At 38.8% G+C, this 26455-nt stretch overlaps 1 long non-coding RNA gene across 1 annotated transcript; it reads right to left on the bottom strand.

Moving 5' to 3' along the window:
- Window positions 1-11870: 11870 nt before the first annotated feature.
- On the bottom strand, window positions 11871-12620 carry LOC124326686. Its single transcript, XR_006915657.1, has 4 exons — window positions 12411-12620; window positions 12256-12355; window positions 12106-12193; window positions 11871-11881 (listed from the first exon to the last, which is right to left on the bottom strand). It is a non-coding gene; the product is annotated as an uncharacterized LOC124326686 (long non-coding RNA).
- Window positions 12621-26455: the final 13835 nt, after the last annotated feature.

Below are 26455 nucleotides of genomic sequence, written 5' to 3'. Positions count from 1 at the left end.
TGAATGTCCAACATTAAAAATCACACGGCTTACTTAGCTTACTCAACGAACAGTAAACAATATGATATAGAAGGTTACCAAGATTATTTTTTTATATTTGACCAAAAAGTAGTCATGTCAGCCAAGATGAAACCTCCATCAAAAGTCTATAATCATCGTTTTTGTCTTCCGTCTGACAGGAAAACTTTAGTAGTAAAGTAAAACTTACCTTGCAATATTTTTGAATATTTTTGAATAGGGAATATTTTTACAATCTCAATTCAATTCGTTTTTTTAAACATTCAATCTAATTGTTTGTTGCATAACTACTTTCTGGGGATTACCTGACGTCCCCGAATTTTTTCCTAGATTTTAAACAGCCTGTTACTATTTCTGGATAACATGAAATTTTCATAATGTAATAAACGATTGCAAAAACAATTAATTTTATTGAGGCTTATAACATGTTACGACACTTACTTTTTCTAGCAAGCGATAAAAACTCTAATGTGATCTATTACCTTTCTTTTTTTTGCTTTCTTAATTTATTGGTTTTTAACCTCAATAGGAACCACTTGGATTCCACGATCTTTGGATCACCCTATTAGCAAGGTTGGGGAATCCCGCCCTTTCCCCAACTTTTCAGCTGGAGAATTAGCTCGGACACTCGCATAAATGTGTTTCTACAGAGCCCACAATAAGTAAAAAGTCGCTAGACTGGCTAAAAGTCTTCGTTGAGAATTGCCATGATTTTGACTATCAGATCTTCAGCAACCCAGATACCAGTGTTATCAATTATGGGACTGTCAAGTTCCTTCGTGAAATCAAGTTTTGTTGCAAATCATGTGTGGACGGATAGAAAATCTAGGCCAGCAATACGTCTGGTACGCAACCTGTGCTTATTTAATTAATTAAGACCACCTAGATTACCCTGGGATGCCGAACGAAGGTTAACGAAATCTATCATTTTGATCGACATAGTACTATCTGTGGTTAAAAGAACGCTGTAGCTCTACGTCACCTGGTCTGCATGGTCCTTCGAACCGGTTCCCGGGATTAGAGCCGATTCTACCGTAATTGTTTTCTATATCTTTGCTGTGTCAAACACCAGCAAATTCATCCCAAAACCCGCCGACCTCACCAAAACATTCGACACGGTGAAGGAATACGGAAAGACCCTTGTCGAAGAAGGGGATCCCCGCGAGTGCTGGCGTCTGGTTGAATACTTGTTTGAGCTACCTTTCTTCACCTTTATTAACACCCCGGCGCCCTTGGCTCTCTTTGAGCCCAAACAATCTTGCAAGATTATACAGACGTCTAGACGCTTGAAAGAAGCCGTCACCCGTCTCCCAGAAGACAAGTGAAATGCAATCGAAGAGGATGACAGGGCCCTCGCCGATAACGCCCGTATCGCCCACGAATCGAGTCTAAAAGCCAGAGAAGTACCCAAATGCAAGGCCATCATTCACGAGGAAGTGCTCCTGGATTACGACGCGTGGAAATTAGAGCAACACTTTCAGAGTCTCGACGCCAAGGAACAGAGAACGGCAGAGACTCCACTTATCGTACAGTGCAATGAGGCAAAACTCGATCACTTACTTAACTCAAACTAGTAAGTTCTTATTTAGACTGCTCCTTTGGGTATCGGGTCTTGAGTCAATATCCTTGGGCTCCAGCTCATTGTATTACAGTTTATATTTTATTTGTCATCCGGTCTCAGTTGAGAATATAGTAAATATATAGTAGATATAATCCATATAATTTTTCAACATAAAAAACAATGCCTTCGGGAAAGAAAAAACATCAATTCCTGGCTCGCAATACCATAAAAAATGAGCCGACGGGATATAAAAATTGTCCCGATATCTAGCGTAACCCGGATATCCCCTAAAAATTTAGTTCAACAACAAAACAATAAGAAACTGTAACCAAACCAAATAAACAGAAAACCTAAATAAAATTACGCATAGGCTCTCACTCATGGTGGGAGGTAAAAAACCACCGTCTCGAGGTCAAAACTCATTTAACACAAAAAATTGACAACTGGTCAACGGTTGCTACAATAAACAATTAAACCTAAGCCTATCATTCCTAGAAAAGATGAACATCGTCCGGTGAGCGGCCAGGATTCCGCGCCCGTTAAACACGACACACAGAGTGGATGTGTTTGGGGTAATCCTAAAGTTTCATCTCTTCCCCTTTTTTTGTTTTTTTCCCATCGACCCGATAGAAAAAATGTTGGAAACGAGGGTCAACGAGATTTAAATTCGGGAAAAGTCGATAAGGTCCAAAAAAGACAGAAAAAAGAAGAGGCAGTGTAGAGTAGGTCAAATATTCTCCAGGTTAAAAATGACGTTCCATGTAGGGCGATCTTTTTTGCTGTTGGATGCATCCCCAAAAGTCGCTTGAAATTATTTCAGTATTATTGTTCCGTTTTCTATAAGACCCAATTGCAACACTGTGATCAGATCTCTGCCTTTTGACTTTATGTCTCTATTTCATCTCATCGGCTTTAGCACTACTTGTTTCGAGGTATTCCTCATTTCGTGTTTGATGTAATCACAGCGGAAAGGCGGAATCTAAACAATTAGCAAATACCACTGTGGTCCTACAGTGCGGTCAACCACGGCGTCGTGATAACTTGTTCGCCAACGGTGGGAGCACTAGCCACCGACAGAAAATTGAACTTCTCTCGTACTTTTGTGAAGTCGGTCTTACACGTGCACTCATATGGGCAAAACGCTCTCACTGAGACATGCAAAAGTTAATAGCTTCCGTGCAATTGGTACTCGCGTTGACGACCATGTAGTACGCTCCGGGAAAGGTTATTACGTATTGTCCTGGTTTCTGCTGCTTGATGCAGTGGAAAGGTATGGGGGGGGGGGTCGGTTGCCCTTAGCACCTGCGGCAGGACCACATAGTTCTTGTAACTGCTGGTTAAAGTGGGAAAAAGAAAACAAATCAAATCAACAATCAACCAGCAATCAGTATTATTTGCACTAGAGTCAAGACACTCACAATTCAAAGTAGGGGCATACCGAAAACTCGACAAGGTACAGCTGTTTGAGCAGTCACCGAAGGCGACGTAAAACGGAATCACCATTTACAGACTAAACACAGATTTTCAAGAAAGTTAGTCGTTAGCTAAGACAAATTTAGTCACTTAGAAAATCGCTTGACTATCATATTATTCTTATTCGTGAAGTTGTTGTTGAATTTGCTTATCGTACTGGTCGGGCATTACGAAAAATTTTGTAATGTATGTATGTAATTTGTATGTTTGTATAAGTGTAGTTTAAATTTGTTTTTATTTCTTTGTGGAGCTGTTACTGATTTCCTGTCGATTTCACTAATATCGAATCGCATGTAGAATTTCCGGATGTTCGCTGGGAGCCGCGATCAGGGAGGCAGGGGTGGAGGTAGCCACCGAGGTGGTCGAAGTGGAGTTGGAGAAAGACGCGGTGGAGGTAGCGGAGGTGGGGAACGACGAGGTAATTAATTATATTTTCATTAAATTTTTTGAAAACATTTTTATTACATTTTTTTTAAGGTGGAAGTGCTGGAAATGGATACTCTTTCTGGGGCGGTGGATACAGAGGCTCTTCCGGTGGAGGTTTCGGTGGTTCATCTTTAGGAGCGCTCACGGAAGTGGTGGTGGTGGTGGTGGTACTGGTAGAGAGTGGTTTTGTCGATGAGGATCATACAATTTAGATAACCGCTCATCGTGCAACCTCTGTGCGATCCCATGCGTGAAAAATTATGTTTCCCCCGAAAAAAGTGTAAACCATGGATGAAGAAAGAATTTGCTCACGGCCATAGTCAAAATCGAAAGACTTTGTGTTTTTTCGAGCAAGATAAGAGTAAGTTTCTTTTACTTTTTTTGCTTACCTGTATTTAACAAAAATTTTAATAATGTGCTTTAGATTTTCAGCACCTTTCCGCAGGGGCCCAGATGTTTTTTTTTGTCGATGTCAGCCTGGCTTGCACCTGTGGATGCCATCACTAAACTTTTGTTGTGCCAGGACTGCAATCTTTGTTTTATCAAATGACTTTGCAAACTGTGTCAGTGTGTCCCTTTTTTTAGCTCTTGGCTCTTCTGTATTACATTGTTCTTGCTTTAAAAAATAAATAAAACAGTTGGCCAATGTTGGTTGTCTGGAGGGAATAAGAATTCATAGTCATTTTAAGTATTTTTTTTTAAATTTGTAACGGAATCATACTGGAAAAGAATACATTTTCACCAGCATGTGTTTGTGGTTTGCTTCAGTAGGAAAATCACAAACTATGCAAGAGAGTATCTTATGTTATGGTACATTTACAGAATCCACTCAAAGCATCCACTTGCTCGAAAGGAACAGAATGTAGAGTACTCGAGCTGATTACACTGTTCTCTGTTCTGGAATCTTCCTACCAAACAGGTAAGATTTAGGATTTTTTTTCTACCGACTTATTTGTTTTCTGAATGATTTGTAATTCGCAAGCTACAGCAAATCCATCCATGATGGTAAACTTCTAGCATTTTCTAGCACCGTTAAATTGAGTTGCTTCACAACGCCCTTCTTCTGTGGTGATAACATCGGTAACATAGTATAATATATTTCATAATAACGTATTTAATTTAATATAGCGCCTTTTCCAATGACATGATCAAAGGCGCTTTCTTTCCCGACGAGCACGTCGATCAATGTCATCTCTAAATGCAACACTAAACAAGTGAGTTTTAAGACGGTAACGGAACTGGACTAGGGAGGGAATTCCAAAGCTGCGGGGCATATACTTTGAAAGAACGAAATCCATACGTCATAGTTCGAGGCTTCATTGAAATTAGTCTATCACGTGCCAAGAGAGAGTAGACAGGGCGACAGCGCTATTATATTACTGGTACAAATACTTCCCAGACCCCTTGACTGTCAGAATGGGAAAAACCGAAGAACACTGAAATTGTCAAAGTCGGCAACTCTGGCCGGGTGTGTAGCGGAGAAGGCTACTTTAACATGGGACCTTATGGAACTACTCCTTTGAAGCCCTACAGTTATGTGTTTAAGAAAATTTTAACTTGTTACATTTTTTATCATGTGTAGAATATTTTTTTATGCAATGTTTATGTAATTAGTTTTAAGAAAAAATGTCGAAGCATTAAAAAAATAAAGAAAGCGACGAAATCGTCATCGCCAAAAAAAGGGGACTTAACTTAACTGAACTTAACTTGCAGGATTGGTTCATAAAAAATATACGTGGAGAAGGAAGAACAAGTTTTTTGTAACAAAAGACGTGTGGGAGAGATTGAGAGGAAAAAAGAGAATTATGGCAAGCAACCCTATATTCGTCTCAATGGAAATATTTTTTAGAAAGTAGATTCAAATTGCGAAAGTAGCGCTAGAGACTTGACTTTACTCGATGTAACAACGAGAGAGATTTTAAATACATAGGATCAAATTTATTTTTCGCGCAAGGGACCTTTTCTTTTTTGAAATTTGACTTCCTTTCTTGATTAATAATTAAAAAAATAAGATCATCTTCTCTTGTCCCTTTTTCCTGTCAATTTTGTCTGTACTTCCGATTTCCTCCATCTCTGTCCAAAATTTCACTGGTTTTGTTTTTTTGTACCACAGAACACTTTAATTAAGAGTGCTATTACAAAACGCTACGGCGGGTTAGATTAGGATGTTTCATTGCCACTAGATGTCGCTAAGCGAAGGACTGGTTGATGTACAGTAGTTTTCCCGGCTGTACAACCTCCTAGCTCTTTCTTAAAATGGTCGTAACGTTTTTATAGGATTTCCACTCGACCAAAATCGATTAAAAAAGTGTCCAATCGATTATGTTGGATAATTATATAAAAAATCCTAATAGATTCTAAATCGACTAAATTTTTTTACCATCGATTATAATCGTTTCATTAATTTTTGTTAACGATTATAATAGATTTAAAGAAATAAAATAAAAAAGTGTTAACATTTATTAAAAATGATCATAATCATTAAAATCTACTAAAGTCGATAAAATCGTGATCAAAATTTCTCGAATTCTTAAAATTAATTTTTTGGAACTAATTTCGAGAAATTTGTGATGCTAAAAGACTTTTGTGTATTTCTTATTTATGCTTAAAGTAGTCGGTGGCATAAATATCGCTGGAACTAAGTCTACAAAGAAATTTACAACATAAAATCAGAAGAATGAGTCAGATTCATTGATTCATGCACCTCAGGGTGTTTTGTACAAAAAATATTTTTTTTACAATTTCAATTGAATCTAATTTCAGCTGTTAAATGAAAAGAAACCATTTTCAAACAGATGATTAGTGGCGTGACAAGACATTAATGTATCAATGGCCAAATTTTTTACAGAATGTAGTGGCTCTAAGAGGAAAAAAGCAAGCAGAAATACCATTAAAAAAATCGGTCTATTAATCGATTTTTTTTTCTTCAAATCGAATGATCAATATGTATTAGAAAAACTAATCGATTATGAGTCGATTGGATAATTTTGTCGTCGATCATGATCCAATAATTAATTAGTCGATTATAATCGGTTTGAATCGATTATCAGCAAATCGAGTGGGAGCGCTACGTTTTTACAACGAAATCAATATCGATGGAAATTAACCTTTAGGCTGCAATATGAAACGGTGAATCGATTGAACTAAAACATCAAATAAAAAATGATTATTCGAAACGTAGGACGGTAGGAGGGTCCCCCAATATACATAACATAAAAAACAAATGTATGACAACCGCCCGCGACAATTCTAAACAAACATAAATTACAAATTAATTAACAAACTTTTCATCACGAATATTACCCTATACAATACAGTTTTAAATGGAGAATTAAACTCTAAGAATATTGCACCCAAAAACGAAAACCCACAATGACCAATATCTGGCGACGTCTGGATAAGCGATTTTGTTAACAAAGCATGGAGTGGCCTGGCCGATTCCGCAAATCCAGACATGAAATTTCATGACATAACATGACATTGGAATATAGTTGACTTTGCAATTCTGAGAAAGACTTAGAGGTTCTTGCTCGTCAATTTTGAGCACACAACATATCAAAAGTGAAGGGAACTTGATTGGCTTCGATATACAACAATACGACAAGATCATAAAAGTTCATCCCGGCGTTGATCCCAGGAAATTCTCACCTTCAACATTTGGAACATCAACTGTGTTGATGGGGGCTTGTGCTGCTTCTAGCTGGTCGGCGGGAGTTTGTTTTTTAAGTCACCCGCTAGTTCTTTTTACTTGATTTGACACTGAAATTCCATTTGAGATTGTAACATTTTTATGAGATTGTAACAATAAAATTACTACCTTCAACATTTGGAGTATCAATCCTGTGGCGATGGGGGCTTAATTGTGCTGCTTCTGGCTGGTCAGTGAGAGTTTGTTTTTTGGGCCGCCCTCCATTTCTCTTCCCTTGACACCGAAATACAATTAGGCTAAAAATGTTTCATGACATTGTAACTATTCAATTACTACCATCAATCTGTGGAGGATCAACTGTGTCGATGGGGCTTGTGATTGGTGATGATGACACTGACATATATAACTAAGTACGACATTTCGTTTCATTAAATGAAATTCAGCAGTAGTTATTACTAAAAGTGTAGAACATTAATAATAGTTAAATCGTTGCCAATAAACCTCCACTTGAAAAAACTGTTCTGTGAATAGAACTTATATCACCGGCGTGGTGATACAACACCGGTCAATGAATGGATGCACCGGCCAAATACAAAACACGAAACCGGCCATTGGCCGGTATCTCTTTGCCGATATGGTTGGCCGTTCTCTCCACAACGATAAAACGATGCCAGTCCCAAAAGGCTCTCAACTGAGTGACATTCCCAGGCCTGGGAAATTTCACGATGGCTTTGGTCTTAGCAGGGTCAGGGTGGATGCCTTCGTTGTCGCTTAAATGTCCTGGATGAACAGTTTCTTTTGCTCAACATACACTTTTTTGCATTAATCACTAAGCCGGTGTCAACTAGGGCGGTTAACACATTGTTTAACCCCCTTTGATTCTCCTCGAAATTATAGATCAAAACCCTAAGATGTCGTCATGTAGCACAATCATTCCGTCCATTTGAGTCCGTGTAGCACTTGTTCCATGAGACGTTGAAAGCTGGGAGGGGATCCACAAAGACAATACGGTAGGCACAAAAATTCAAATAGTAAATCCGGTGTGACGAAGAGTTTTTGCTCGATGTTCTTCGGCTACAACCATTTGCCGCTTGCAAGATCTAGACTACCAAAATACTTTGCACCATTTAAGCGTCCTAAAACGTCTTCGATTTTCGGGGTAGTAAGGTTTTGAATCGAAAGTAAACTTCGTTGAAAAAGAAAAGTTCAAGAATCACATTGTCAAAATAGGGGGTAAGTAGTAAAGTAGTCCATCAGTTTTAATAACTCTCTAGTCTCCAGTTCACCTTACGCCAGGTTTGAGATTATACAAAGCAAAATCGTTTGGCAATCATAATGGCGAAACTTTGGCTAAAAATTGAAACCTTACTTTCGGAATTAAAACATTTTTCATCAAAACTTTTGTTTTGTATGGCATCTCACTTAGTGTAATAAAATATGGAAAACAAACTTTTGCATGAATTAGGGCAAAATCTACTGTTTTTTAATTAATAGTGAATAAATAAGATTGAAAACATTATTCTGGCAGCACTGTAGAAATAATTGCAGATGGGATTTCGCTTTGTATATTTTTTTTCTTTTAGAATAAACATCTATTTCGATCTATTTTTCTTTAAAAACATCGATCATTACTGCAAAAGATTAATTTTACCACAGCTCCTTGCCACAGAAACATGATACAGCAAGCAGATGGCTTCTTGTTGAGGTAAATGGGTTTTACCTTTTTTGGGGGAAAAGCAACTACGTTGTTCATCAAGAGCTCTCGAAGTTCATCCATTTCAGACTGAGTGAGATTATTCACCCTACATTATTCACCAAAATATTTATTTTTAAGTATGTTAGTTTAGACGATATTTACATTTTAGTGGAGAACGGTCTCTGGGGCCATTTGAAACAGGGAAATTGTTTTATCTTAACGAGAGACTTCAGTTCCACCTTCATTGTTTCCCTATCTTGCCCCATCTAAAAGATGCAATTTTTTTCTATAAGAAATCTTTTTCAGTTTTAAGCGTATCATTTCCAAGTTTTAGGGGGAGTTTAACTACATTAAGATCTACATTTCCTTATTTTTCATAATTTTGTATTCATCCTATCCCTCTTTTAATACCCTGTCTTACATGGTACAGCCGTCTGTCCAATATTACCTGGTAATAAAACACGAAAAAATTAAAATCTCTATAATTTTTTTATTTTTAAAGGTATGTAATTGAAAAAATCACGTGTTTTTGTTTTTATTCCGCGTGTTTTTGCAAAAAAATTCTCCTTTGCGTAAGGGGATTGGAGATTGGGATTGGATTCCACTTCTTGAAGCTTTCTTTCAAATCTTGCAAACGGTGTACAGCTAGCTTCCGATTATTTTCGAACACTGGCTCTCCTTCAATCCAGGTCAGTGGAGCCTCGTACCCAACGTCCAATTTTCGTAAGCCTTCATTCACGATTTTTTCGGCCTTCTGCTCTGACTCCGACAAACCTTCACCTCGAAACTCCGTTCCAAAATTTTCGGTTTCACAAAAGGCTCTGAATTCGGCATCCAATGATTTTGAACAGACGGACCTTCTTCTCTTGAAGTTGCAGTAAGATGATAAGAGCGGGCAGTCATCGGACCGATGTCTCCTCCCAGCAAGCCGCGAACAATCCATCCCAATCGGGTTCGAGAGGCAAACGGTTTATCATCTCTACCTACTCGAGATTCCAGTACGGCAATCAAATGCGAATGATCAAGACCCAGCAACACATCGATCTTTCCTCCACTCTTCATAACAGGCACGTCGGCAAGATGGGGCCACCGTTGTTTTAATTCATCCCAATTAACAATTGGAGTGGGGCGAGCGACTTGCGGTATCGTCAGTCCGGCGATAATTGTTTCTTCACCGTCCGGTAGTCGAAATCGCACGTCAGCACGTTGAGAATCGTAACGTTCGGCACCGGTCACACCAACAAGATCCAGCTTCTGCTTCTTTCCTGTTATCTTCAGACGACGGAGGAAATCTTCCCGGAACAACGTAGTATCGCTGCCTTCATCGATCATCACCGACACCGGAATCACTGTACCATCAGTAGCGTAGGCTTCGGTCCAAATTACTCCCAGCGCCACCTTCATATGATCCGCTCGGGCTGAAAGGGAAGTGTGATGACTGTCGCCTTTTACCGTCGGAACACTTTCTGCATCATGGAGTATGCTGTGATGTTCATAAGGGCAATCCTTCACCCCGCATCCTTTTCCGAACGTACAATCTTTGGCTGAATGCTTCGCTCCGAAACATTTGAGACATAACCGCCTTCTAATGCAGAATCTGATCTTCTCTTTGGTCGGCATCGCCTTGAAGGTTGGGCAAGATAACACTCGATGCTCTTCATTGCAGCAATAGCAGCGACTTTTGTAGGGCTTTTCTGACCGATCTGGTTCGAAGCTAGCGTGATGAGCACGTGCGGCGGTCGGACGATGGCGCGAATTGCCAAACCCATTTCCGGATGCTTGCTCTGCCGCGATATTGTACGCGTTTTGATAAGCTGAGGCTCTTTCACATAGCCACTCGCCAAATTCGTTGAGACTTCTACGCTCCAATCCAGTTCCTCTTCCGAAATTCCACTCGAGACGATCCGATGGATGAAGCTTTCGGCATAAACGTTCGATGATGTCGGAGCTTGAAGTTTCTCCCATTCGCGTCAGATCGAAGAAATGAGTCCTCGCCTTTTCCGCAAACCGACGAAATGCTGTTGGATCACGCCCGAGATCCATCCGATCGAGCTCACTGAGATGAACAACTCGCATGACATCGCGGCGTCCAGCTGCTTGCTTGAGACGGGATAGCGCCGATTTGTAAGCAGGTTCGCCTCCTCCTAGGCCTTGAACAATATCCAGTTGCTCACCGCTTAAACGACTCTTCAGAATTGCTAACTTCTCGCCAGCTGAAATCCGTTGATCATGCACCATTGAACGATACAGATCAATCCACCAGAACCAGTCCAAAGCTTTACCAGAAAATACCGGGAGTTCACTTTTCAATGATGGGGCCTTGTGGGAATAAAACCAGGTCGGATCTTCTAAACCGGAGCAATATCGGTCAATCCAACAATCGGGCTCGCCTTCCTCTTCGGTTTCCTGGGATCTTGGTTCAATAAGGGACTTCCGACGCCAATCGTTGATAGCAGCTTTCTTGACTCCCCAATCATGATTTCCACCACTGATTACTGTACTTGCAGATTTTCTTTTTCCAATAGCTCCTGTTAAATTTGCCACCTCTTTGTTTGCTTCGTCCGCTTTCTGCTTTGCGTCGTCCGACTCTTTCTGCAACTTTTCTGCGGTTCGTTGAGCTTCTTCGGCTTTCTGTTTCGCATAGATCAGCGCTTGAGAGGTTTGTTGACGGAGTTGTTGCGTTTGAGTCCAGTTGCGCAATACTTCACTTCGGATGGAAAGAGGCTGAAAGGAGGCAATAGAAGAGGCCTCGTCTACACGAGAATCGATGAATCCATCCACATCTTCCTTGGCTGTCTCAATTTGAGTGAACAGTGCAATTTGGATGGCTGCTTGTCTTCCAAACTCTTCGGCATCGTTTGGCATGACAGCCAACAGATTAAGACGTTCGGTATCTGCAAACATTGAGTCGAGCTTGTCAACCAATCCGCGACATGCTCGGCGAGAACCGTTGTCTGCGATCAACGTGTTGATCATCTTGCATGCTAAGTCAATCTTGGAACGCACAGCATCGCGTTCGACTGCATCCTGGGCTCGACTATGTTGAGATGTTGTTTCACTTTTTGCATTTGGGGTCTGAAGGTTGAGTCCTTGTCCACCATCGTTGGCTGTGGTCTGTGCTTGAGACTTGCCAAGATCTTCTGCTTGTCTTTGATAAATGGACTGGACGTTTCGATTCTTCCTTCTACCAGCAATAGTGTCTTCATCAACTTGTTGACGGGCTTGATCAGCCTTCTTCCTGTCTCTGGACATTGTCAGTTCTTTCTTGCAGAGTCCTGCTACGATCACCAATGAAACCAAGAATGACAATGACAGCTTGGGCCAACGAGTGAAATAGGATGATGCTGTATTTAGACTATACAACTGGTGTCTGAATAACGATATAAAATTTACATTGACATTCAAGCAACATATATATAAGTAGGATGTTACCCAGGGTCCACAATTAGGAGTGGGCAATGACCAGAGACGTCAATATACAATCGTGACTCAATCGAGATCACGTATCAATCCACTCAATACGATATACACTCTAGAATACAGTCGATTAATATACATAATTCAATAAATAATCTCAATTTAAATACCTGAATGCAGAGTAGTATAAAATAGACACACACAATCCAAGATATAAAACAGCGGATCAAATTAAGAGCTGTCAAACGTTACTACGGCAAAATGGCCTCTTATGACTCAAGATGACACAAGAATTTACAAAGACGACTACGTTTCTGATCAGCTGATAATTACGCCCTCCAATATTTGACGTGACATCTACCATGAAGAAAATACAACACAAATTCAAATGAACAGCATACGAATAAATTACGCGTCGATTTTCGCTGGAACAGCATCCACAAATAATTCCGGTGATGACTTCAGCAAGAGCGTTCATCGTGGCTCTTTCTAAATCCCAGTGCATTTTTTTGGTATCATGGCACGAGCCCCGGAAGTTGAGCGGCCTTCATTTTAATGTGCCGTAGTATAAGTTTGTACAGCGCTTCCGTCTTGCCTGAACACAGAACGGTGGCTAACACAAATGCCTAATAAACAATAAATATATGCGAGTCCAATCAGAAAAAAAATATCTTCTTATAAACACTTACGTGGCCTTCGAAGAAAATAGTTAACACGATGACTTGGTGGACACTAACAGGAATTTTAGGTTTCGACCCAAAAGTACCGTCCACGCCAATTTCAACACAATCGTTCAAGTATGGCAGTACAGCAGGACTTATGAAGATGCCGCCTCTTGAGGATTCGTTCCTTCATTCGATACAATTCCAGAATAGAGTGGTTGTTCGCCACTGTGTACCATCCTAATTACAAAATTTAATTAAATCTTTGAAAGCGTTATCTCCCATACCAGAAAAATGTTTACCTGAGCCTGGGATATTCTTGAAGCAGCTGGTCTAGCTCTTGAAATGTTTGTTGGAGTCTGGGAGAGAAGTTTTTCTTCTTCCTGCTCATGTCTCTGCTGCATTTCTGGTACGTGACAGTGTTACCAGGAAATCTAGAAAATAAAATTGACAAATAACAACTTTGCTCATCGTAAGTGTAACAACTTGAGTTTACCTGGTGATGACACGGTCATATATGGTCTGGTTGGTACCTGCTTCCTCATGACAAGCCTTTCTTAGAGCACACCTAACCCTCATGTTGATTATGTTCACCTCTGTCGTAGGGCAATTTAATGAGTGTTGATGTGCACCCAATATGTATATGCCATTATGAGTGAGAAAATGTGATTTGCATTCAATGGGTTGTTTCAAGTTAACACATCGACCACTTTTGGAAATAAAATAAGTTCCAATTTTAAAACTTTGTACATTTGTTCAATGAAACTAACCCATTAGGGTTCTTCTTTGTAGAGTGGTCATAAAATACTTTGTTGTTAAAAACCGTTACTATAGAATTAGAGGTAAAACCCTCTTCACGAGAATAATTGTCCATCATGGTAGGAAAAATGACTCAGGTCATTAACCAGTCAAACAATAAATAGCAGAGGCAGACTACTCTACTAAGCAGTTTAGTGAGGGACTTTTATGAGATCTTGGCAATGTCGCAAAATAGCGCATGTCAAAACAACCAGAAAAAAATTTTCAACAATAAAATTCACCAAATTTCCTACACATAAACTTAATACATCATCAAATGGACAATGTCTTCGATTCCGCGCTCCTCCACGACAGACTAATTTTTAAGCGATAAATTGGATGTTGAATTCAGGTTAGAGTTAGCAGTTGACAAAACGTCCAAGACATTAGATTCCAAGCTCTAAAATTTAATAGTAGATTTTAAGCGTCTTTTTAATCGAATCATTTTATTAATTTACCTTAAGTTTAACGTCAACATCTCGAGGCGCCATGGAAGCAGCTGGTTGAAGGCTGTCGCGGACGGTAAAGTTGCTTCCATTTCCGGTCTTGCACGTCGAGTGATCCAAGTTTGTACCGTTATCGACTGAAAAACGGAGAGATTGAACCCCTCATCCTATTTTAGCATTTAAAATGATCAATTGTGATGATGACGCGAATGGTCATCAGCAGTGAAAATGTCCGAGAACAACTGTTTTTTTTTTGTTTGTTTTTTTCAAAATGCAACTATGTGCTCTACTTGCCTAATGGAGCCTAAATACTCATCAAGCCAAGAAGGAAATGTGCAAAAATGGGATGGGGAATATGGACTCCCTTATTCAGAAAATTAAGAACATCCTTGTTCAGCATGAGGTGTTTCGCTGTCCTGTTCAGTTAGAACGTTGATGGACGAATCATGGGGGTTTTCAATTTGAATAGGCTTCTACAAATATGTGATGAATGGCTACAAAATAAAAAGAAAGCACGTAATTAGAAAAGATAAAAAAAGCTTAAACTATTATGAATGTGAGTATTAATACAACAGTAGTGACAGCGAAAGATTGGTGAATAGGCTTTGGGGTTCATTACTTGATTTTAAGTTGAAGGAATTGCAGCAACTGAGTGAATAATAACCAGAGCAACACAAGCATGTCAGGCGGATACTGATCCAGAATTCCAGCTTCCCAGAATGCTCAGAATGTAATGTTTTTATTAGTTTAATAAAGTATATGTCTCCGGCAAATCGTCAGAATGTAAGTAACATCCAATGTAACTATCTCTGAGAGCAGAACCTACAGCAGGCCAAATAAGTTCAAAAATTTATTTCTACTGAATAAAAATAACGATTGTTAATTTAAAAGATTTTCGTATGTCTAGCCTACTCTCTTATTTGACATGAGTAAAGTATTTCTAACTGAAGTTGCAGACTGGCAATTGGGTTCCTACTTCGAGAGCAACTTCAAAAATGGTTTTACATAGCATAGTGCCCATCTCCAATCTAAGAAATGAAGTACAAATTAAATTCATTAACGACCTTTTTAACACGTAAACAAACATAGGCCTACCTGACATTTTTGTGTGCTAGGATTTTTCCGTTAGAAGAAAATGACGGTCAATTACTCAGTCTGCGAGCTGCCGATTAGTAAACGGAACGCACGCCACTAGATGTCGAGAAAAGTTTAATTTCTTTAACGATATACGCCAGTTCTTCTAATTAGGGATTCACCAAATAGAGTCTAATAAATACGCCAATTTATAAAAAGAGATAAATTCTATATTATTTTCGTTCCGTTATTATGGAAAAAACTGCTTGATAGACGTCGTCGTCGTCGTTATGTCTTGTCTTGTGCGCGTGGTTCTCATGGAGCTGCAAGGAACATAAAATTTTTTTCTTTAGTAGTTGATACGTGTGTAAAATTATCCTGTTTCTGACTTCATACTTGGAGTCAGCGTGAAAAGTTTAGTGTAGAGTGTTATTTTCATTCATTTGGGCGGTAGCCTGCGGTGTTAGTTTTTTGCGGCATAATTTTTTCCGAAGAAAGTCCGCTCTGTTTAAGATATAAGATTTTCGTCGTTTTTCCTTTGAAAAAATTGGTTGTTGAAATGGTAACTCCATCATGTTTCATGCTACTGCCCAAATTAATAAAAATAGTACCATATACTCAACTTTTCACGCTGACTCCAACTATCAAGTCAAAAACTGCATAATTTTACACGTACGCATCCATAGTCAACTATACGACAGGATACAAATTCCATGTCCCGCGCAGCTTTATGACAAACACGCACACAAGACACGATGACGACCACGTCTATCAAGCGATTTTCTCCGTTACTACTGAATGAAAATATATAGGGAAATTTTTTTTCGTTAGAGATTGGTGTTTTAGACTTAATAAATAAAAAAAACTAATGAATAAAGCTCTGTATATAGCGACGTTTGTGGAAGGTGCTATTTTAGGCGAGAGTTTATAGGAGTTACGAACCGCATCTCGTATCTCGTTTAATGGGCACAATGTATTAGACTCTTTTCGTTGTTGACTCGAGTCACCATGTCACCGTCTCCGTACGACTTATATGTAGCTTCCCGAAGTTGAGCCATTTTGCAGGCCGAGGCTTTTTCGCACCTATCTTCTCTCCCCAAATTTGATCTCTTATTATTCCCTTTTCAATTTTTCAATTTCAAATGTTATGTACTGAGCTATCACAATCAAATGGGTGCTCAGGAATGCCGTCGTCATGCCAAAATTCTCCTCGGAAACGTTGTCATGCAGATGGCAGTTATTGAGAAAGTGATACACCAGGTGTTCTTGGAATGATTTAAGAATTTCATCTAGTGAAACCTCGACGTTTCTCTAACGAAGGGTAAGATCTCTATATAATATCCGCTTATCTTCATTCTTAGCTTTAGTCACTGCAAATCTTGTGCGTGTTAAGAACGCAACACTACGGGAAAAGAATGTCTCAATTTGACCATCCAGGATTTGCTGTTTGTAAATCCTGCTATTGCAAGTTTAAAGAGTGCACTCGTTTGCCGATGATCCTTCCATGCACACATAGGCTTTGCTAAAATGTCATACTGTAAGTTTTTTTTCGTTTCTCTTCCGTCAATTGTTTATGTAAAATGAGATTTTCATGCATCGTATTTATTTTTTATTTTTTATGCTTTTCCTAGTCTAAATGGACTGGTGATTGCGATGGTTGCGATGGCCCTTACATCGAGTGTCCATATTGCAATGACCGGATTTATCGAGAAGAAAAGAATCCATCCCTCAGAAACTATCATCCTGTGAAGGATATTTGGTTCTCACAAGCTTTGAATGCATTCGAAAGTTTAAAGGAAAAACTTAAGCAAATGGAAGCTGAGCGTGGTGAAATCATAGACCAGCATGCGACTGAATTGGAGGAGACCAGGAAATTTTTTTCAGACCTGGCAGAAAAGACAATGTCAGAAGCCCGCACCATGAATCATTTCTATCATAAGTAGAAACAACCGTATCACACGAAGTCCTTAATGTTTCCGATGGAGTATTAAATTAAGTTTTAATACTTTGATAGCCATCTGTACAAGCTTAGTCTTGGCTAAAATAAAAGGTTTTGGAAAATGACGCATACCTACGCACTTTGTTTTTATTATTTGTCGTTATTTGTGTGTATTTGTGTAAAAGTGATGGGTTATCCATTGTTGAACGCATAAAATATATGAAAACATTCATTTGGGTGGTAGCCTGCGGGAGTTTTTTGCGGCCTAATTTTTTCCGAAGAAAGTCCGCCGTGTTTAAGATACAAGATTTTCGTCGTTTTTTCCTTAGAAAACATTGGTCGTTGAAATGGCAACTCCATCACGCTACTGCCCAAATTAATGAAAATAGTACCATATACTCAAATTTTCACGCTGATTCCAAATATGATGTCAGAAATTTCATAATTTTACACACGCATCCATAGTCAACTATACGACAGGATACAAATTGTATGTTCCGCGCATCTTTATAACAAAGACGCACACAAGACACGACGACGACGACGTCTATCAAACGGTTTTCTCCGTTATAACTGAACGAAAATATACAAGGAAATTAATTGTCGTTAGAGATTCGTGTTTTAGAATAAACAAATAAAAAAACTAAAGAATATAGCTCTGTATATAGCGACGTTTGTGGACGGTGCTACTTTGGGCGAGAGTTTATAGGACGAACCACGTCTCGTATCTCGTTTTATGGGCACCATGCATTTGAATCTTTTAGTTGTTGACTCTAGTCACCATGTCGCCGTCTCCGTACAACTTCTATCTGATGTTGCGCCATTTTGTAGGACGAGGCTTTTTCGCACCTATCTTCTCTCCCCAAATTTTATCTCTTATTATTCCACCCTTCTGTGTCAAACCATATTTCTGCATATATCCTCTAACGCCTTTTGATTTGTTTTGTGTTTTCCCTTTCGCCTCGTCTTCGCTCACTCACGAGAATGGCGGTTAAGAGAACCGGAAACTAAAAAATCTTATTAGATATTTGACTGGTCAGTTAAAGCGATAGACTTAGTGTTCTAATAATTGAAAAATCTAGTATGGATTAGCCAAAATTATTGAGGATTCCATCGATCCAACGTCCAGCAGTAGTATGTGGCCTATTCCTTACTATTGATTGGGGGGGGGGGGGCGTTTTCAGCTGTAATTATTGAGTTAATGGACACCATGGCTATGATACATGTGAAGCATCCAAGCATGCAGCAGATCACATACATGGTGCCGGACACTGTGTGTACGCTTAAAAAAAGGGGTAGCAAAGTTCATAGCACTTTATACTACACACACACACGAAGATCCCGGCTATCGACTTGCTTACCAGCAGGCAAGCCATTTCCAGCATTTCTGTCTTCTTAATGAAGCTCTGCAGTCCTCAAGATCCACCAGCATCTGATGTTTGCGTCAAGTCTATTCTACTCCACCTATAATAAAAAATTAGTCCTAGCTATCTTCAAGATTCGTTAAAGCGCAGCATAATGGTTTTAAAGCTACTAATCAAGATGAGTTTTAATGCTATCATCTAATTTTCTCAATATCTAATGAGATCTATGAGTTTCCGGTTCTCTTAACCGCCATTCTCGTAGGGTGCCTCGCGCCCTACTGACTTAACGTTATGTTTCCCTTCCCCCGTTTTCATGAAGGGTGCCTAATAAAAACCGCAAATGGGGTACTTAGTTTTCATCTGATATCATTGAAATTTGGTACACTTATTGGAAACATGTAACTACACATAATGTCAAAAGGCCAAAAACAAATATAAAGTAGTTAATTTTGTAAGAAATAGACAAAGATTTAACTAGGCTTCTGTATTGAATAAACACAGGCTTCTGTATTGAATAAACACAGGCTTCTGTATTGACTGTACAGGCAAAGTACATTTCTTCAATGCATGTCGAAATGTGTACATAGAAAATGCAATATATGAGACTGAATTACAGAGATAATTACCTGAGTCTGATTAACTCGGATGAACAAAAGAATAACTCAAGAGTCTCGATATTACGAGATTTGGAACACAGAAGAATAACTTGAGACCTGATTTCTTGATACAAAACGGGGAGACAAGTTAACGCATGACAGAGTGGTTTCAGCAGACAGAAAAAAGAGAAAGAGACAAAGGAGAGCACTGCACAGCCAAGGTAGAAGGCCGAGAGGACTCCAGCTTGTGCTGCCACCACTCCTGTTTGTGCTGCCACCTATTGTGTGTTTGCTTACGCATTCCAACAAATTTTATGTAATTTTTTTTTAGAAAATTTTGGGGTAAAAAAAACTGGTTTTTCAAGTGGTGGGGTATGTACAAATTTTTTTTGTTCATTCATACTTTGGATTTAGATTTGTTTTTAGGAAACACAATCCAATTCCAAAGGCTGTCAAAATAGAAAAATAAAACCTAAATGTGGGACAGACTAAGGTCATCCTTGAATCCACCAATGAGATTCTATATGGATAAAAAAAGACAGTTTACAGTATATTCATCTACTATTGTTGGCAAACTGTCAAGTATACCCCAATATGCCAAGTTTTTACAGTTCCAAGCAACCAAACCGTTTAAATAGCAAAACCTACTTCAGGAACGTTTTCCTACCACCAAGTTTATGTGCACTAAAATAATTAGTGATCTGAAACCCAAAAAATTTCCGCCTTGCACTTTTGCCAGCATCACTTCCACCGTTATTTTTGTGCAAGCGTTCAATTCTAACTTGTGAATGACATTACATAACACGATAACAGCACATTTTTGTTAGGGGAGCTAAATCAATAACAATGCAGCAGACAGAATATTTTGTGTGTGTGAAATGCAAAACAAACGAACGGCGATAGCCGTAGATATTCGAGGTATCGCGATCATTATCAATCGATTTTACGAGTATTCTGTTCAAATGTCTCGACCATAAATAAATACATTTTAATTATTAATTCAAATGTCCCAGTAATTTTCACGGGTCCAAATGTCGGGCAATCCAACTATCTTTCGTTCCAGATGTCGGCAATATGTTTTTTAATTTAAAAAATATAGGTTTTTATTTTGAGTTCAAATGTCTCAACATTTTGAAAAAACATTCTGAATGTCCAAAAAACTATTTTGAGTCTAAATGTCGAGGAATCAAATTTTCTTTCGTTCCAGATGGCGGCCGCCCCAATTGTTTAAAATAAACATTTTAAAATGACAATTTTAAATGACAACCTAAAGTAATTTCTTTTAGTGACTGAAAAAAATGAAGTAGTGTGTCGTCTACCAAAGAAGGATTGCGGATTCATCAAACCTGTTAATGGGGTACTTCCAAAAACAGATTATCACAAGTTATCCCACGGAATCTGGTGCCAGGATGAAGGCCACTTGGGGTCCGTTTCACAACTTGGTCTATGTTAAAGAAGCGAACCTCCTCTAACACATGGAAAACATATATGGTCATGTCCGCCTATAAAATGTTTGCGATCGTCTGCCAATTGCTTTGTTGTGGTCCTGGTTACTAAATCGTCAACTGGAACATTGATTCCAGATTACATTTTTAATAATTTGCGCAAATTTGTGCTTGATAACTTTGGGTAAGTAATTTCCCTTTTCAATTAAAAATTCAAAAATTGATTGTTTTTATTTTAGGAAAATTCGAAAATTTCTAAAAGAATCTCCAGGCATGGACTACGTACGAAATCCACTTTATTAATGAGGCAGCTGGAAACGGATCTATCCAAAGTTTGCAGTCTGATATGTTGACATACGACAAGTTTGATATAGGAAACTCCGATCTCCACCTTCCATTGGCATATGTAGCAGATCTTTTTAAATTTCACTACATGCCCGGATGGAAGGTAGGGTACAGGGTCAACCACCCCGGGGATCTCAATGGAAAAATTGCTAATTATGTAAGTTTCATAATCCCCCTCTACTAAATTCGCCCAATAATTTGTAACTCTAACGTGCAGTGGGAGGTTTTTAATTGGAAGAAGGGACAGATGAAAGATTGCAAGAACACTATTTTCTTGAACATAGACGTGTCAACTTCCTCTCTCGATTTAAAATGTTTTCCAACCTACACATTACCTGTCAGGTATTTTGTTGTTTGTACTGCCATGTAGCGGCAAGTCCGAAATCTGTTTTTAAATAAATTTTCTTACCCCCCCCCCCCCCCAGATAAAAATGGGAGATTTAGAAGATATTATTGTAAAATGGAGAAAATACGGAGATCTGAAATTCTACAAACCGGAGATCTCACTTAAATCCGGAAAAACCTAAAATTGTAAGTTTTCATTTTGTCTGTTTCCTACCAGATTTAACGAATATTTGATTTATTTCCACAGGTTGCTTGATGCTTGGGGTGCTCCGAAGACTACGTCTGCACCAAAGTAGCATCTTATAAAGACGCAGTAAAAATCCGAAAATTCTTTCAGAATCTGCATAAAGGCTGTAAAGGTACTGCATTCTAAAATAAATTTTTGCGTAAATATTGATGACTAACGCGATGTTATTAATAAAATTTGCAATGTCTTGTCTGTAGAGATTCAACACCGCGGACACAATTTTGTAAATAACGTCAGCGTTCAGCTTGATAATTCTGACACGGGTATGGAAGCCGAAGGTGTTGGAAGCGGCGGGGAGGCAGCAGCAGCTGCCGATAGTTACTGTATATTTGAAATTATTTTACATAATTATTGATGAACTGCTTGATTTATTTAAAGCATTACACATTTCTTGTCATTATTAGTGACTCCAAATAATAGTCCTGCTACAATTGTGTGGTTGGCCCGTCAAGCTGCTCGTAATGCCCTTCGCAATCTTTTCGGTCGCCGTCTTTATGGTCGTCTTTCTGCTCGTTGCCGTTTATTCAATCCATATGATGAAATTACCCACCGTTCTTCCGCCATTGAATCTTAAAATGAACAAGAATCCCTAGCTTTTGTGCCAGTTTAACATCCCCAATATCACCGTAAAAAATGAGGAAGATGAAGGCGTAAGGTAACAAAAAGATCTATTTAATCGCTAATGAATTGTATGGTCTAACTGGTACCTTTTTTTCTAAACAGGGTGCCATTATATGCACAGGTTTTGCACTAGCACGAGTTTAAATTATCACATTCAATTAAAATTTCTACTATCTTCCTCTGGCTGCGTTTTCGCAAGCAATTTAGGTGTGGTGATTGTAGGAGGGTTGGCAACATTTGCGCTCCAACCCTGAGCAGCCTCGAACTTCTGTTGAAGTCGCTGGTGAAGAGCTAGCGACACGAAAAGAAGTGAAGTTGACTGACCCGACTGTGGAAGCCGAAGGTGTTAGAAGCGTTGTGGAGGCAGCAGCAGCTCCACAAAATAAAAAACTTGTTATTCCTCCATGCTTGGCCCGTCAAATTGCCCGTTGTCGTCTTGCACTTCGTCTTCTCCTTTTGAATTCTTTCTGGTCGCCGTTTTGCGCGTCAACGTTCTGTACCCGCTGTACTCCCCGTTTTGAAATATGTATTCATCTCCATTCTACCGCCATCGAATCCCCCGAAAGGGAACTAGAATCTCCTTCGTCATACCCAGTTGAAAGACCAAATAGATCTATTTAATCGCTAAGAAAACGATAAGCAGTAACATTCAGATACCTTTGAGTTTGGAACCCCCCTCCCTTATGACGAAAAAAAATCGACTTATTCAATATAATTCTTTTTCATTTCTTTATTTTTATCTACGACAGAACTAACTACTGACGACGCTGTCGACTCATTAATGAAATTCAGGATTGCATGGGGAATATACAGCAATACCGATGTTGCCAAATATGAATATCAAAGCATGACATTTAATATCTCCTCTTTCGGCAACGTTGCCTATGTTGAGCGGGATTAAACATGGACTAATACTCCAGATTCAGAACTGAATTCTTCGATGTTAATCGGCCATGTAACAACTTTGCTCATAGTAAGTGTAACAACTTGAGTTTACCTGGTGATGACACGGTCATATATGGTCTGGTTGGTACCTGCTTCCTCATGACAAGCCTTTCTTAGAGCACACCTAACCCTCATGTTGATTATGTTCACCTCTGTCGTAGGGCAATTTAATGAGTGTTGATGTGCACCCAATATGTATATGCCATTATGAGTGAGAAAATGTGATTTGCATTCAATGGGTTGTTTCAAGTTAACACATCGACCACTTTTGGAAATAAAATAAGTTCCAATTTTAAAACTTTGTACATTTGTTCAATGAAACTAACCCATTAGGGTTCTTCTTTGTAGAGTGGTCATAAAATACTTTGTTGTTAAAAACCGTTACTATAGAATTAGAGGTAAAACCCTCTTCACGAGAATAATTGTCCATCATGGTAGGAAAAATGACTCAGGTCATTAACCAGTCAAACAATAAATAGCAGAGGCAGACTACTCTACTAAGCAGTTTAGTGAGGGACTTTTATGAGATCTTGGCAATGTCGCAAAATAGCGCATGTCAAAACAACCAGAAAAAAATTTTCAACAATAAAATTCACCAAATTTCCTACACATAAACTTAATACATCATCAAATGGACAATGTCTTCGATTCCGCGCTCCTCCACGACAGACTAATTTTTAAGCGATAAATTGGATGTTGAATTCAGGTTAGAGTTTGCAGTTGACAAAACGTCCAAGACATTAGATTCCAAGCTCTAAAATTTAAAAGTAGATTTTAAGCGTCTTTTTAATCGAATCATTTTATTAATTTACCTTAAGTTTAACGTCAACATCTCGAGGCGCCATGGAAGCAGCTGGTTGAAGGCTGTCGCGGACGGTAAAGTTGCTTCCATTTCCGGTCTTGCACGTCGAGTGATCCAAGTTTGTACCGTTATCGACTGAAAAACGGAGAGATTGAACCCCTCATCCTATTTTAGCATTTAAAATGATCAATTGTGATGATGACGCGAATGGTCATCAGCAGTGAAAATGTCCGAGAACAACTGTTTTTTTTTTGTTTGTTTTTTTCAAAATGCAACTATGTGCTCTACTTGCCTAATGGAGCCTAAATACTCATCAAGCCAAGAAGGAAATGTGCAAAAATGGGATGGGGAATATGGACTCCCTTATTCAGAAAATTAAGAACATCCTTGTTCAGCATGAGGTGTTTCGCTGTCCTGTTGAGTTAGAAAGTTGATGGACGAATCATGGGGGTTTTCAATTTGAAAAGGCTTCTACAAATATGTGATGAATGGCTACAAAATAAAAAGAAAGCACGTAATTAGAAAAGATAAAAAAAGCTTAAACTATTATGAATGTGAGTATTAATACAACAGTAGTGACAGCGAAAGATTGGTGAATAGGCTTTGGGGTTCATTACTTGATTTTAAGTTGAAGGAATTGCAGCAACTGAGTGAATGATAACCAGAGCAACACAAGCATGTCAGGCGGATACTGATCCAGAATTCCAGCTTCCCAGAATGCTCAGAATGTAATGTTTTTATTAGTTTAATAAAGTATATGTCTCCGGCAAATCGTCAGAATGTAAGTAACATCCAATGTAACTATCTCTGAGAGCAGAACCTACAGCAGGCCAAATAAGTTCAAAAATTTATTTCTACTGAATAAAAATAACGATTGTTAATTTAAAAGATTTTCGTATGTCTAGCCTACTCTCTTATTTGACATGAGTAAAGTATTTCTAACTGAAGTTGCAGACTGGCAATTGGGTTCCTACTTCGAGAGCAACTTCAAAAATGGTTTTACATAGCATAGTGCCCATCTCCAATCTAAGAAATGAAGTACAAATTAAATTCATTAACGACCTTTTTAACACGTAAACAAACATAGGCCTACCTGACATTTTTGTGTGCTAGGATTTTTCCGTTAGAAGAAAATGACGGTCAATTACTCAGTCTGCGAGCTGCCGATTAGTAAACGGAACGCACGCCACTAGATGTCGAGAAAAGTTTAATTTCTTTAACGATATACGCCAGTTCTTCTAATTAGGGATTCACCAAATAGAGTCTAATAAATACGCCAATTTATAAAAAGAGATAAATTCTATATTATTTTCGTTCCGTTATTATGGAAAAAACTGCTTGATAGACGTCGTCGTCGTCGTTATGTCTTGTCTTGTGCGCGTGGTTCTCATGGAGCTGCAAGGAACATAACATTTTTTTCTTTAGTAGTTGATGCGTGTGTAAAATTATCCTGTTTCTGACTTCATACTTGGAGTCAGCGTGAAAAGTTTAGTGTAGAGTGTTATTTTCATTCATTTGGGCGGTAGCCTGCGGTGTTAGTTTTTTGCGGCATAATTTTTTCCGAAGAAAGTCCGCTCTGTTTAAGATATAAGATTTTCGTCGTTTTTCCTTTGAAAAAATTGGTTGTTGAAATGGTAACTCCATCATGTTTCATGCTACTGCCCAAATTAATAAAAATAGTACCATATACTCAACTTTTCACGCTGACTCCAACTATCAAGTCAAAAACTGCATAATTTTACACGTACGCATCCATAGTCAACTATACGACAGGATACCAATTCCATGTCCCGCGCAGCTTTATGACAAACACGCACACAAGACACGATGACGACCACGTCTATCAAGCGATTTTCTCCGTTACTACTGAATGAAAATATATAGGGAAATTTTTTTTCGTTAGAGATTGGTGTTTTAGACTTAATAAATAAAAAAAACTAATGAATAAAGCTCTGTATATAGCGACGTTTGTGGAAGGTGCTATTTTAGGCGAGAGTTTATAGGAGTTACGAACCGCATCTCGTATCTCGTTTAATGGGCACAATGTATTAGACTCTTTTCGTTGTTGACTCGAGTCACCATGTCACCGTCTCCGTACGACTTATATGTAGCTTCCCGAAGTTGAGCCATTTTGCAGGCCGAGGCTTTTTCGCACCTATCTTCTCTCCCCAAATTTGATCTCTTATTATTCCCTTTTCAATTTTTCAATTTCAAATGTTATGTACTGAGCTATCACAATCAAATGGGTGCTCAGGAATGCCGTCGTCATGCCAAAATTCTCCTCGGAAACGTTGTCATGCAGATGGCAGTTATTGAGAAAGTGATACACCAGGTGTTCTTGGAATGATTTAAGAATTTCATCTAGTGAAACCTCGACGTTTCTCTAACGAAGGGTAAGATCTCTATATAATATCCGCTTATCTTCATTCTTAGCTTTAGTCACTGCAAATCTTGTGCGTGTTAAGAACGCAACACTACGGGAAAAGAATGTCTCAATTTGACCATCCAGGATTTGCTGTTTTTAAAGAGTGCACTCGTTTGCCGATGATCCTTCCATGCACACATAGGCTTTGCTAAAATGTCATA

The sequence above is a fragment of the Daphnia pulicaria genome, chromosome 1 (assembly GCF_021234035.1).
Source record: "Daphnia pulicaria isolate SC F1-1A chromosome 1, SC_F0-13Bv2, whole genome shotgun sequence".
Taxonomy (NCBI): Eukaryota; Metazoa; Arthropoda; class Branchiopoda; order Diplostraca; family Daphniidae; genus Daphnia; species Daphnia pulicaria.
This window is presented reverse-complemented; position numbering and strand designations above follow the sequence as displayed.